The 13,674-nt window shown below is 36.5% G+C and overlaps 2 non-coding genes across 2 annotated transcripts; both read left to right on the top strand.

Annotated features, from left to right (window-relative positions):
• Nucleotides 1–7,639: 7,639 nt before the first annotated feature.
• TRNAL-UAA (transfer RNA leucine (anticodon UAA)) lies at nucleotides 7,640–7,723 on the top strand. The gene has a single exon. It is a non-coding gene; the product is annotated as a tRNA-Leu (tRNA).
• A 3,512-nt stretch (nucleotides 7,724–11,235) lies between these two features.
• TRNAL-UAA (transfer RNA leucine (anticodon UAA)) lies at nucleotides 11,236–11,319 on the top strand. Its single transcript has one exon. It is a non-coding gene; the product is annotated as a tRNA-Leu (tRNA).
• The last annotated feature ends 2,355 nt before the right edge of the window (nucleotides 11,320–13,674 follow it).

The following is a 13,674-nucleotide window of genomic DNA, read 5'->3' as shown; positions in this document are numbered from 1 at the left end:
AGTGTTGCCATCCTATTATAATATTTTCTTCTTGTTTTGATATTTTCTAGATAAATTTTGTTATTGTTGACCATTCTTGTGATTCGTTGCATATTCACATTATTCGCACCCAATCTGATACCAGTATATTTCCCGATATCCAAAGATGTCTGTTCTGTGTTTCATCCACCCCATGCATCTCATTTGTCAGTGTTGGCAGCCTATTTCGAAATGATTTTTTTTTGGAAATTCTTTTGTAACATTCAGTTTCCGCACGACGTTCGGCAAGAGTATTTTCTGCTGCCGTCAAGAAAGAACTGTATGGTAATCAATCCAGCAGGCTCTAAGATTACAGTGTTGCCACCTATCAGCAAGATTTTTTTTAAAAAAAAATATTGAGTTGTGGTAAAAGAAAATCATCACTTCGATGCGGAATTATCCAACTTCATATTCGGATTCTGAATCTAACAAGAACGCAGCTGTCTGATTGTAGCTGATTGTCTTTTCTTTGGATGCCATAATTTTTACTGTTCCAATTAGCACTGAAGCACACCTTACTAAATGAAGCAAGACTCTCGTAATAATTCGGATAACAATGCCTTAGTTCGAAGAATCACCGCCAGCTGGCAGCATAATACAATGTATTATCGCTTTGAAATATTCTGTATCATCAGTTCGACTAAAGTCGAATATTGCAGCGAAATAGAAAAAAATATATACAGTATATACGTTGCGGAGTGAAGTCAAATTTCGTAGCCAAAGGTAAAAGTCATCAGTTGGACGAAAAGTCGAATTTTGAGCGAAAGGGTTAATTTATTTTTAACAATTTTCGTAACTACAAATGTGAAATGTTATACTAAGAATTGAAATTATTACAAATAAATACCGAGACAATATTATAAAGAATGAAATTATGCCACGTGAATCTACAGAAAAACATTTCAGAAGTTACAAACACAAGCTAATTATAACATACTTTAATGCAATTATTTATACAAATAAAACAAAACGCACTCCTTTGGTCTCAAGAAATGAGTATTTCAAAATAACTAACTCTATGGCCTATAGAACCTGTTGTTCAATAACCTGCCGCGTTCCCAAAAGCTCTCCATTGACTTATGTCCTTAGCCAGTTGGATCCAGTTTCAAATTGAATTCCTAATTCTGCGAGATCCATCTTAATATTGTCATTCTTTAGTTTAGATCAAGAAATTTAAACTTTAAACCTCCATTTTTGACACCTCTCAAGTAAATTTTCATCTGTGTAATTTCGTATTTGATTTCAATTATATAATTCACTAATATGCTGGTGTTACTGTTTATTTACAAACAAAGAACTCGATATTTATTTGGTACATTGTGTGTGTGTGTAATCAATTGTTTTTTTTTTCTTTTTTATCTCCTTTCCTGCCCTAAAATTAGAAATTGAGTACTTCTGTTGTCCATTACCGTTAAACAGTGGCGGATCGAGCCCGGGTCCGGGGGACCTAGGCCCCCCAGTTTTTTGAGACAAAAATAATTTTATTTATTTATTTTTTTTTGAAAGTTTATAATAAATTCATAGCATACCTATCATAGTCTGGATTCTGGCTTCCCCCCCCCCCAGTTTTTACCTTTTACATCCGCCACTGCCGTTAAATGACTTAAAATATATTAATATCATGAAGTGAAGAGCTGGAAACGCCAAGTTTGTTCGAGAGTAAAATTTCCACCTCAGTTGTTGCTCCTTACACGCCCACGAGACCTTGCGAGCTCATATTTCTGCCCGTGTCTATTGTGTAGTACGTAATGATACAGTTAAATCATCAATGCTACTTTGTTCTCTTGCAGACGAGTAATTTAAAATTCAGAACAGACATTTTTCTTCAATACTTCTTACAGTGAATTAATATCTTTGTTTCTGTGTGATATATTACTGCACTCTGATTACTTAATAATATGTTCCTGTGTTCGTCGGTCGTCACCCATTTTCTTTCTTTGTAACTCAAATGAATTGGTGTCTTCTGTCAGTGTTGCTAAATTCGAATTGTTAAATGTTCTGCAAATATTGTAAGATTTAAATACAGGAGCTATGAATTTAGATTGGTACGCACTTTAAACAAAAAGCGTCATTTGGGGATAACAAGGGGCAAGTGCCCCTGAGTTTAAGATGTATATACATTTTAATCAATTGTATAATAATATACTAATGAAAAATATGAAATTCTGTTCAAATGCGGGGAGGTACATGGTGGCACAGTGGTAGAGAGCTCATCTCTGATACGTGGAGTCCTTGGTTCGATCCCTGGAAAAGTAAAGTTGGTGGTGGACAACATCATGCTCGTGTTTTCTCGGGGTACACCTGTTTCTTCCCACTTTCTCATTAAACCAATTCTTACATCATTATTCACTTGCTTTAATCGTCTCTCTTAGCCTAAGAGGCACAATCGTGGGACGTTAAACTCAAAGATTTCATTTGATCTTTTCTTGTAAATTGGAAAGTGCTGCTCCCCTTCTCCACCCCTTAAGCAGAACCTCAAATGACGTATTTAAGAGTGGTTAGCGTGCGTTAGCACTAAGTGGTTAGCGTACGCGCCTTTGGCGTGGGAGACCCGGGTTCGATTCCCGGCGGGAGTTTAGAATCGCTGCTGAAAGGAACGCTAAACTAAAATTAACTCAACTCAACTCAAATGACGCCACTGTTATTTAACTTAAGTTACACAAGGAAAGTGTAAAGCACATGAGTTGACCAAATATACGTAAATGCAAGTGATACGAATAACAGCGTAGTAACATTTTTTTTTTTTTTAGTTAGCTGGGAATTGTTTTGGACGTCTTGATAGGCTAATCTTCAGTCTCAACGTTCTTTATTGGTTATTTCAATCTCGATTAGAGAACGGGGACTCGGTGGCTCTGTGGTAGATTACTTACCTCTGGTGCGTGAGGTCCCAAGTTCGATCCCCGACCAAGTAAGTTTGTGGTGAACAACAGCGTGTCCGTCGGTTTTCTCAGCGTACTCCTGTTTTCTCTTACATTATCATTCCACCAATTCTTCCATTATCATTCATTTGCCTTAATCTTCCTTATCCCTTAGTCTATAAAGAATTATCGTGAGAGGTTAAACTGAAAAATATTTCATTTCGATTGGAGAATGGGTTCGCGTTATTCGTACAACTTCCATTTACTCTGGAAGAATGGTCTGAGACGAGTATTTGACATCTCCTGACAAAGTGAAGCTCATGAGAAGTTGCGCTAATGTGCTGATAAAAAAAATCAACTTTTTAAGGTACAAATTAATTTTAGAAGATAGGTTATCAAGATGGTAGAACACATACTTATATAACCTCTAAGCATCAAATACTGGTGGTTCACTAGAGTGGTAACCATTATATAACAAACATGAGGCATAGGCCTATTCACAACACAGATCATGGGAAGGTATATTGGTCTGTTTGTTTTTTTTTTAAAAAAAATCAATCTTTTAACATGAAATTAAAATAATTTTAGGAAAGACCAATATGTTGGTATGTATAATAATGCATCACATTTTGCTACTTCACTCTGACCTGACTTCGGCAGCATTTCAGAGATACTTAACGATTTTTTTCCATTATGTATACAATAACTGTGTGGCCTCATGCACAAGGGTTATATTATATAGTTTCCCTTCAAGCTGAATTCAAATCCCACGCCTCAGGATAGTTTCGCTGAATATTTACATTAATAGGATACATTTCGTAGTGCAATTAGAAAGAAAGAAGATACCTCAATTCGTTATATTATTATCATTGAATTGAGATAAAATTGCATTTGTCATGTTGCTGTTTATTGTACTAAGGTTTTATTTGCGTTAAGGATATTTCGGAAGGAATTCTATTGCATATATCAAAACGCTATAGTTTTCAATATACAGAATATAGAGGACATTATTGGGATAACTGATGAATAAAATATACCGTAGTGTTTCACAAAAAAAAAAAAAAAAAGTCTAATATCTAAGGAATTTATTTATGCAGCCGCGAAACCTAGTATTAACATATGAAAAAGTAAGCTTAATTGCAAAATTAATACAATCGTTACCATGTAACTGAATGTAAAGAGAAGCAATTACACACAATTTAAACACTCTAGCACTATGTGCACTTCCCAAGATATTTCTAAGTCTTATTTAGTGTAAATAGTGCGATATAATCTGCAGATAAAGAAAAGGTTCCCATATTAAGAAATGCCAGAATGCGGGTACACTTCCAATCGACTAACTCAGAATAATTATAGACATTAACTTTCGGTATAAAAATTTGGTATAGTGAGTCTAGTGCTCTCAAACGGGTCGGGTCAGCTCGGGTCCGGTTGTTGGGTCGGGTCACTCGGGTCGGGTCAGTCAATTCGGGTCATGGGTCGGGTCGGGTGGGTCTTCAACCCGACCCGACCCGACCCGTTGAGAACACTAATTGAGTAAACTCAGAATTACGAGACAATTTTTATTTTAACCCATTTTAAAATGAACTGAAATACATCGAAAATTTGGACCAATTTTTCACGTAATAAAAAGGAAAGAAACATGTGTTTTACGTAGAGAAGAATGCAAAGCTAATTAGTGACAAAAGAGCTAAACCAAAGGATAAATATTTAGGTTATTCATAGTAAATAATGTATTTTAAGGTTCAAATTTGATATGCTTTTCTCTATTCTGGATGACTTATGTCTTCTCCATGATTAATCTGAAATTATGTTACATTAAGCATTTTTATTGGTTGGTAAAAAGAGATATTTACAAATATCAATATAGACCTATAGTTTGTTACACGCTTTTCATATCTGGATAGTTATAACCAATTCTATGGTTTAACCTGATATTAGTCATCTTCCCACGACCTTGCTCTATCCTGTTCTAGTATCCCAGGCCCCTACTTTCCTTCCATCTGAGGATTTTGCCCTCAATTTCAAAGAAGAGGTGATATCATTACTTATACGAGCTTTCTTAATAAAATAACAAGAAAGATTTAAACATGTCTTTCCCTAGACAATTCCTGAACTGTGTGTAAAACAGTTCTGGGAAGTTGAGATCATACGTCTCAGTCTTATAAAATTAGCTTTCGTGCAGGTGCTGACAACGTGTTATTCGAATAATTAAATTGGAGAAAGAGAAGACCTTGAACTCGATATTGTGTGCTGATCGAAACAAATTTGATATATCAAGTGATCGCAGATGACATTTGCCCTTTTTCGCTCATGCATACATCGATGACTACAGTAATTCCGACGATAGTCGTTCCATTATCTTACATATAGGCTAACTTAATATCACAATGAATTTTCAGCAAAGATAAGTTCGGTATTTTTCTTTCAATATTCGAGACGAGAACAGGACTTTCGAGACTAGTCTCGGCTTGGTCTCGGTCCCTTTCCTAAGTGGTATAAATCAACTATCATCATTTTCTGGTTTCAGTATTAATTTTCATACTCAAAAAATAAAAGTATGAATTAGAGATATAGGCCTATGACTTCGATATCGTAAGAATAAGTTACATCTTGTCATTATCCCTCTACTGAAACCAAGAGAGGTAAAAAGCAATGATTTTCAGTTTCAAACACCAATCTCCATGGTAATTTTTTTTTTAAAAAAAAGTAGTATGTACGATAACGGAAGACAAGATTTAAGCTATTTTAAAGAAAATGGCATGTAACTTTCAAACGTAATGATTTAGAACACTGTATTTTAGATATATAAGGAAAACATTAGTGCCAGGTTCATTAGTAAACATTCAATATGACCATACATATTGAAATATAAACTTTGGTTCAATGTAACCCCTAGGTGGGTTTCTTTCCACAACATACAAAAAAGTATGTTCAACATACGAACATAACGTTTCTGTGCAATGTTTTCCCTTCAGTATTTATACATTTTACTTTCTACACAAAACTACATGCAGTCTACAAATATTGATATTAGAATGATGCAAAGGCGAACGAAGAAAATTTTCTACGGAGGGGCCCATCTCCATGGTTGCTATTTTACGTCTGGTATTTAATATACGTGGTTTGCTATATTACGTATACATTTTCGTGAGCTAGAGGGGGCCCGGGCCCCACCCTGCCCTCCCCTTCGGGCGCCTATGGAATGATGGTACCGGTATCAGTACGCTTAGTTTGAATTATCGATATTTGTAAAGAAAATTATGTATGTTCTGGTACCGGCACAGGAACCGTATTCTAATAGTTTAGCATATGTCCCATAAAAATACCAACTCAGAAACAAAACAAAAAAAAAAAAAAAAACGTGAACTAATTTTCCTTGGTTATTCCTTATATCCAAGAATATCATCCCAACCGTAATTAGTGGAAGATTTAAGGGGTTTGGGACTTTCAGGATGAAACCCACCCAAATTGTATGATTTATTTTTTTAAAAAATCTAATGTTAGTCATTCCTAAGCGTATAAGCTGCAATCCCCCCTCCCTCCGCCAGAAAGTCTAATGATTTCTAGAAAAAAAAGAAGTCTTTGTGATTGAAGCCTCTCTCAAACTACTTTTCTGGATCCACCACTGTTCATAATTTATTTTCCAACAAGAAATTCATTCCGACATGTTCCTAAATAGGAGATTTACCTAAATTTAGAATGCAGGAGGTTCCAGTAGTAATAATTTCCTATTTAAGCGGTATTTTGAACTGGTGCAAAGTAACCCTGACTAGAGGTTGAAACCAAATTCTCCCAGTTTTAGTTTTTTTATGACTTTAAAACGTTTCACATTTCAATTTCAACTATTGCATCAAAGTCCCATTATACATACAATAGTGTTCTACAAAACTGACTTAACTTTGACGGAAATTCTTGTACGTGATATCTTTCAAATTTTGGCGGCCTTTACAATGACTATTTTTCATACCTCTACAACAATGAAGCCTCCCGATAATTAGAACTGATGTTAACCGCCAACATTATAGCCAAAATACAGTTAGATGTTCTATCTTGAGGTGCCAGTTGAAACTTCCTCTTTTCTGTTCATGGTTTTGTCGACAGAGGACTGTAAAACTCTTTTCATATTTTGGGCAAAGTAACCACTGATGTGCAAAGTAACCCCTGATGTGATGATTTACGGTACTGTTAATGAAGAGCAGAAGAACGAGAATTTCATTATGCATGTCTTGTTAAGTAGAGAATTTATCACGAGATTTTTTTCTAAAATATTGGTATTAACAATATCTCGGTTTAGAGCTTCAGAAATCTAGCAAATCTATATCTATCTGATACTCAGGATTTTCAGGTGGCTCTGATGACTTCGCTAAGTTCTTAAAATGAAACACTTCGCTGACCACTGGCAAGTAATACAGTTATTAACGTTTGAATCTCAGTAGCTTCTGTTAACATGCTACCTGAGGCATGTATTACTAACAACACAAGGTATATTGTGTATTAAATGATTCTCTAGTGTTTTTCTTACTTTTCTGTTCCCATTTATCCGGATATTAGTGCAATATTTTCCATCACAATTAGCATGGAATTATTGCACCGTAATTGAAGAATTTCATAATTTCCATGTGTCATAACTGTATTAATAGAATACAAGTTATTTATTTCGTAGATACAAGAATATGTGAGAGTGATGCAACATGTATGCATCATGACTGCTATGTCAATCAGAGCGCTGCAGCTTAGAATAATGTATACACACAAGACATGTCAGGTTGGCCGAGTGGTCTAAGGCGCCAGATTTAAGCTCTGGTTCCCAGTTGGGAGCGTGGGTTCGAACCCCACACCTGACAAAATTTTATTTTACTATTGCTTTACAATAAACAAACTTGCAGTAAATAAGGAAATCTTAATTTATTTTCTAGAATAATCATACATAACAATTATCCCGCATTAGTTGCGTACGTGCTGTAAGTGATGACTCGGGTTTTCTTTTTTTTTTTCATTTCCGATGAAAAAAGAAATGGTGCAACTTCCAAATTTTATAGTTCCGATTTCAAACAATATGACTATAAGGTGGAAAAAGCATAAACTGGTATATGTTTCGGTTCTTATTTTTATGCGAACACATACTCCCCCAGAAAGCAGAAAAGTGCTAAGCGCCAAAATTCAAATTTCTCAGGAGATGAAAAACGAACGAAACCCTAATTAATCCCGATTCTGTCTTTCTTCTAGAATTCAGTTTTCACTGTAGACTTTTCATATTGTCTCCTGCCACTTGTCTCCTTTATGCACAACACTAAACATGAAGTGGGTAGTCAGAATATGCACTTCGTTGAAAATCAAGGAAAATCGCGCTTAACACCTTTCTGCTTTCTGGGTGTGATATATTACTTTACATTTCTTACCTTTGCTCAATTTAGAGCTCCCTCGTGACTAAGCGTTTAGCGTACGCGCCTTCCGCGTGGGAGACCCGGGTTCGATTCCCGGCGGGAGCTCATGTAGTTCGGATTCCACTTTAATCAGTAGGTCCACGTCTCATATAGCCTCGCTGCTGAATGGGACGCTAAACTAAATTCACCTCATCTCTTTGATCAATTTACTGTGTGAATTTTCTTCACTCGAAGATTTAAGCAAAAACTATAGTTTTTATTTTCGGTACAATATTTCTAGACCATGGTAAAATAACTTTTGTAATTTTCATATGTAGGAGCGTTTTCTAGGCCAATCATTTCCAACTGGCCAGTGCAGGGATGCCCAGAGGCAGATATCATCGTGCAAGTTGTGACCATGAGAATATTTTGGGGAACATATTTTTTAATATTAAATTGAAAAAAGATACAATCAAATTGGAGAATTGTAAATTTTGGGAAGAGAATGTTAAATTTAAAAGTAAAAGTGGTAAATTTAGAGAGAGAGTGGTAAATTTGGTAGTAAAAGTCGTAAATTTGGTAAGAGAATGTTAAAATTTAGAAGTGGTAAATTTGGGGAGAGAATAGTAAATTTGTTAGTAAAAGTGGTAAATTTGGGAAGGGGGATGTTAAATTTAGAAGTAAAAGTGGTATATTTGAGAACAGAATGTCAAATTTGGGAATGAACGTGGTAAATTTCAGTGGAACAATGGTAAATTCGAGAGGTTGTGCTCATGCCCTTAGAAGGGATGGGCACTCGTGAGGCAACCTATGGTGTAGGAGCGCAGTTTTACAATCAGATAAACAGTAGTGAGAAACACCGAAACAAAGGAAAAACGAGAATGAGGTAACAGAATAGAAGAAAAACTATGAAATGGAAGTTCATTAGTTGCATAGAGATATCGTCCCTTCAGCAGAGACTGTATACAAGGGTGGAACTAGGGTTTAAGGTGAAATCCGAATAACCGAAATGCGTTGAATTTCCAAGACTCTTACACCGGGAATTGAACCTGCGATCCTGTGCATCAAAGGCGAGTGCTAACTACTACACCAGCAAGGAAGGTAAGTCATGAATCCACAAGTAGTGTTTCGTCAAAACCATCGACTACGCTATTCGATTCGTTTATCTGTCACCACTGCTGTTTCCAAACCTCAGGTTTCCTTTTTACTCTTTGTCTTCTAGTGTGGTTTTCTGAGAAGCGGACCAACTAACTGTAACGTCACAGAGCATTCAGTTAGATATGAGTGCATCTATGTAACGTATTGGAAACAAAGAACAACGGAAATACCTTAAGGTTGATCGATCCATTATCTATATAATGGATAATGACTCCGATGGTTGTTGTCTACCTTTCAGTATATACGCTTAACGCCGCGTAGGCTCCATGCAAAATGCAGTTATCTTTATTAACGGTCCGCGTATATCCGATAGGACCTACATATCTACTTCGTTTCGTTATTTACTTAGGAGGGCATTGGTTCGATCTTGGTGAGATTTTCCGATTAGAAGAAATCGACGTGGATCCTTCTAAGAGTTTTGTGCTAACAATTCAGTAATATTGTATTTTTAATTCTTTCTGATTTTCAAAATTATTATTATCTAGTTTTATTATAGCAGCCCTATGGGAAGCCCTCAAAATTAAATGCGGCGCTAAGCGTGTTAACACTATTAAATACCTGTGAGAACTTTATTTTGTAACCCATTAATTTATATGGAGAATTACTATTCTCTCTCCTTTGAAACTAACAACGGTTTTATTTCGTAGGGTCCTTTTATGCGTAGTGCTTCGATGGCAGTTACTCAACAGATGTGGTTTTTAACTATATTGAGTTGTTTCTATTTACGTAAGTATGGTATGGGACCTTTTGTCCACAGTGCTTCGGATCGTGCCGAAGCACTTACAAAAACAGGTGGTTGATAAAAGGTAAGGGAATATAGTAACATTGATAAAAAGGGGCGACAAGACCACTACTTGATCCGCGGCGGTCGAGCAACCGTTATCACAGTGGCGAGGACAAAATGATCCTTAGTTTTTACTGATTTTTTTACTTCAAGTCTAGCTAAATGTCCCTTATTACGTGGAAATTAAATTTTGTGATACATAATTTTGATATTTATAAATCAAATTTATCGTAAGTTGTGTTTAGTCCTCAAACCGGGAGCTCGAGTGCACATTCGCTATTCAAATGCATACTCCATGGGCAGGATCTGGAACACACATTCGCCAAATAGAAAGCATTAAAAGATTCGGCATTGCTCTGCCATCTATGAGGGTGTCTCTTTACATTTTTATTAGCAGTGATGCCAACGTCTTATTAGTAGTGATGTCAACTTGGGGGAAAATTCAATTTTATGGGATATTTTGTTGTTAAGTGTTCGGAAAGATTGTTTCTTTGAGCTAAACGTCCCAGAATTATGCCTGGGCAGCTAAGGGAGACTTGGGCCTACTGATTATAGTGGAATCCGAACCATTTCTTTTTTGTTCAACTGTAACCCCCCGGGAATCGAACCCGGGACCACGTATACCAAAGGCAAGCGTGCTAGCCGCTAGGCCAAGCGTGAGCCTAAGTATTTGGAAAGAGATAAAAGAGTAACACATATGGAATTTTGCATGTATGGACACACATATATGAAATCCACTTCAACAAAATTTTCTGTGGGCAGAAAGTAGATATAATGAGACATGTATTACTAACAAGACAAAGTAAATTGATTATTATTAAATAATTATTTAATGTTCTTACTTTTCTCTTCTCTTCCTTTTTTATCCGGATGTTAATGCAATATTTTTCATTACAATTAGCATGCACTATAAATCAACAATTTCATAGTTTCCGTGTGCCATAACTGTATTAATAGAATACAAGTTGTTTGTTTCGTGGATACAGGAAACACAACTGTCACAGTGACACTACATGACAAACTTTTATGTTAGTCATGGCGTTATCAGACAGTCAGGTTGGCCGAGCGGTCTAAGGCGCCAGATTTAAGCTCTGGTTCCCAGTTGGGAGCGTGGGTTCGAACCCCACACCTGACAAGACTTCCTTTTATTACTGCTTTACTATAACACAACATAACTTTAAAATAAGGAAACCTTAATTTATTTTCTACAAGTTCCATGTATTTAGTTATAACAGTTTTTATATCAAAACCAGTCTTCTCTTTGTTATAAACAAGTTCCTTATCATTGAAGGTGGAAACAATTTAAAAAAAAAAAGAAATTAACAGATGTAGAAGGTTAATAAAGATAAAAGAGTTAGTTACACTGGTATTGCAAACTGATATATTGAGATTGAAGCTCGATATTGTATTCTATAAAAAGGATTACCATCTTTCCTCTGCAGGAGTGTTTGCTTTATTTTTCACTAACATAATAGCTTAAAGAAAAAAAGAAAAGAAAACAGACATAACGAGATGGTATTTGTAGTGTTTACGCCTTTCCAAGGGCGCCTATGTTGTGGTTTCCAAAGGGGGGCAACTATAAGCGACATTTTAAACATAGTTTCAAATTTTGCTATAACTAATGCAAAAATTCTATTGGATTTTCTATATTCTGAAGTACAATTTCCTCTAGGGAGGGCAAGCGCCCCACCTTGCCCCCCTGATGGTCGCCCTTGCGCCTTTCTGAGAGGGATGCTCTTTCCCTCTCCTTCTTTGTTCATGAAGGGGTACCATACTTAAAATCGTGACTTTTAAGATTTGTTCCTTCTGTAGAAACGGGTAGCAAATGAGGCTATTGCACGGGGCAGCAAACAGCCTTAGGCCGGCCCTCATGTTTATTTTTATGCAAATACACATTTCCTTACGTTTCTTATCTTTGATTAGTTTATTGTCTGAAGTTTATTCACTCGAAGATTGAAACAAAAACTTCACTATTCTCATTTTCAGTATACTATTTATAGATCAGGGTAAAACAACCACGGTAATTTTCATATCTAGCAGAAGTCATTTTCAACTGACGAATGCAGGGATGTGCATAGGCGGACTTCATGGTGCAAGTTGCGACAATGAGAATATTTTTGGAGGACATAATTTTTCATTGAAAATGATACAATCAAACTGGAGAATTGTAAATTTTGGGGAGAGAATGGTATATCCCAGAGGTAAAATGGTAAATTTTGGAAGAGAATTGTAATGGTAAATTCATACCTCATTAGCAGGATCCGATACACGCATTCGCTAAATAGACAGCATTAAAGTTTCGGCATTGCTCTGCCATCTATTGGGACCTCTTTATATTTTTAATAGAAGCTTTAAACGTCTTACTACTATCATCGGCGCAAATCTGTCTTTAGCATTGGGGGCACGGGTGACTTTTTTTTTTTTTTTTTTTTTTGCGATGTTCAAAATATTTATGAAGTTGAAAAACAATGCTGTGGAGGATCAGGGGAGCAGAAAGTTGTCTTTAACATTGGAAGGCGGGCAGATTTGAGGCTTACTCTGGTGGAGGGGGGGGGATTAGACTCATATCACGGTGCATGAATCATTTCTGAACTGAACCTGTTGTATATTATACTGTATATCAAGTTATATAGATGAAGTAGTGGTACCTATCAGAGCCGTGAACACATTCTGAAATCTGAATACATGCATATTTATAATTGGTATGTTTCTGCTTAGGCAAAAAAAAAAAAAAAAAAAAAAAAAAAAATCGGATTATTGGGGGAACAGTCTCCCTTAGTTTCAAGATTGGGGGGACATGACTCCCTCATCTCCCCTGGGATTTGCATCAGCGACTACTATGATATTATCTAAATACTATCAGCAAGGTAAAGCAGGTTTGGATTCAAATGTTGACTTCAGGAGCTAGATTTACATGAAATGCCAATGCATTTTGAATGATAAAACAAGTAATGCTTCATCGTTTTCAATTTAACGTCCCACGACTATGCCTTTTTTAGGCTAAGGGAAACGAAAGCTTATGCCAGCTAGACTGAAGAAGACGGTGATGATGAGAAATGAATGAAACGGTGTAATGAAGAAAGTGGAAGGAAACGGGGCAACTCCGGGAAAACCCATGCACATGGTGTTTGTACACCGCAAAGTTCATTTGGCGCGCGAACTGGGATTGAACCAATGGCCCCATGCACCAGAGGTGAACGTTCTACCACTGAGCTACCGCGCTCCAATGATGAGGGAAGAATTGGTGGAATGATACTTTGGGAGAAAGCGGGAGTACCCATAGAAAACCCACGGATACAATGTTGTCTACAACAAAGTTACTGGGCGGGGACCGTACCAGGACTCAACGCACCAGAGGTAACTATTCTACCACTGAGCCACGGTCGCCCCCAGTAACGTTTCAGGAGACCGGGAGAAGATATCAATAAAATCCTAGCATAAAAATTCGCATTAATTTCAGAGAAAAGAGAAGAATCATCCTCTTTCGAAA

Source organism: Thermobia domestica, chromosome 1 (assembly GCF_964235325.1).
Source record: "Thermobia domestica chromosome 1, izTheDome1.hap1.1, whole genome shotgun sequence".
In the NCBI taxonomy this organism is placed as follows: domain Eukaryota; kingdom Metazoa; phylum Arthropoda; class Insecta; order Zygentoma; family Lepismatidae; genus Thermobia; species Thermobia domestica.
This window is presented reverse-complemented; position numbering and strand designations above follow the sequence as displayed.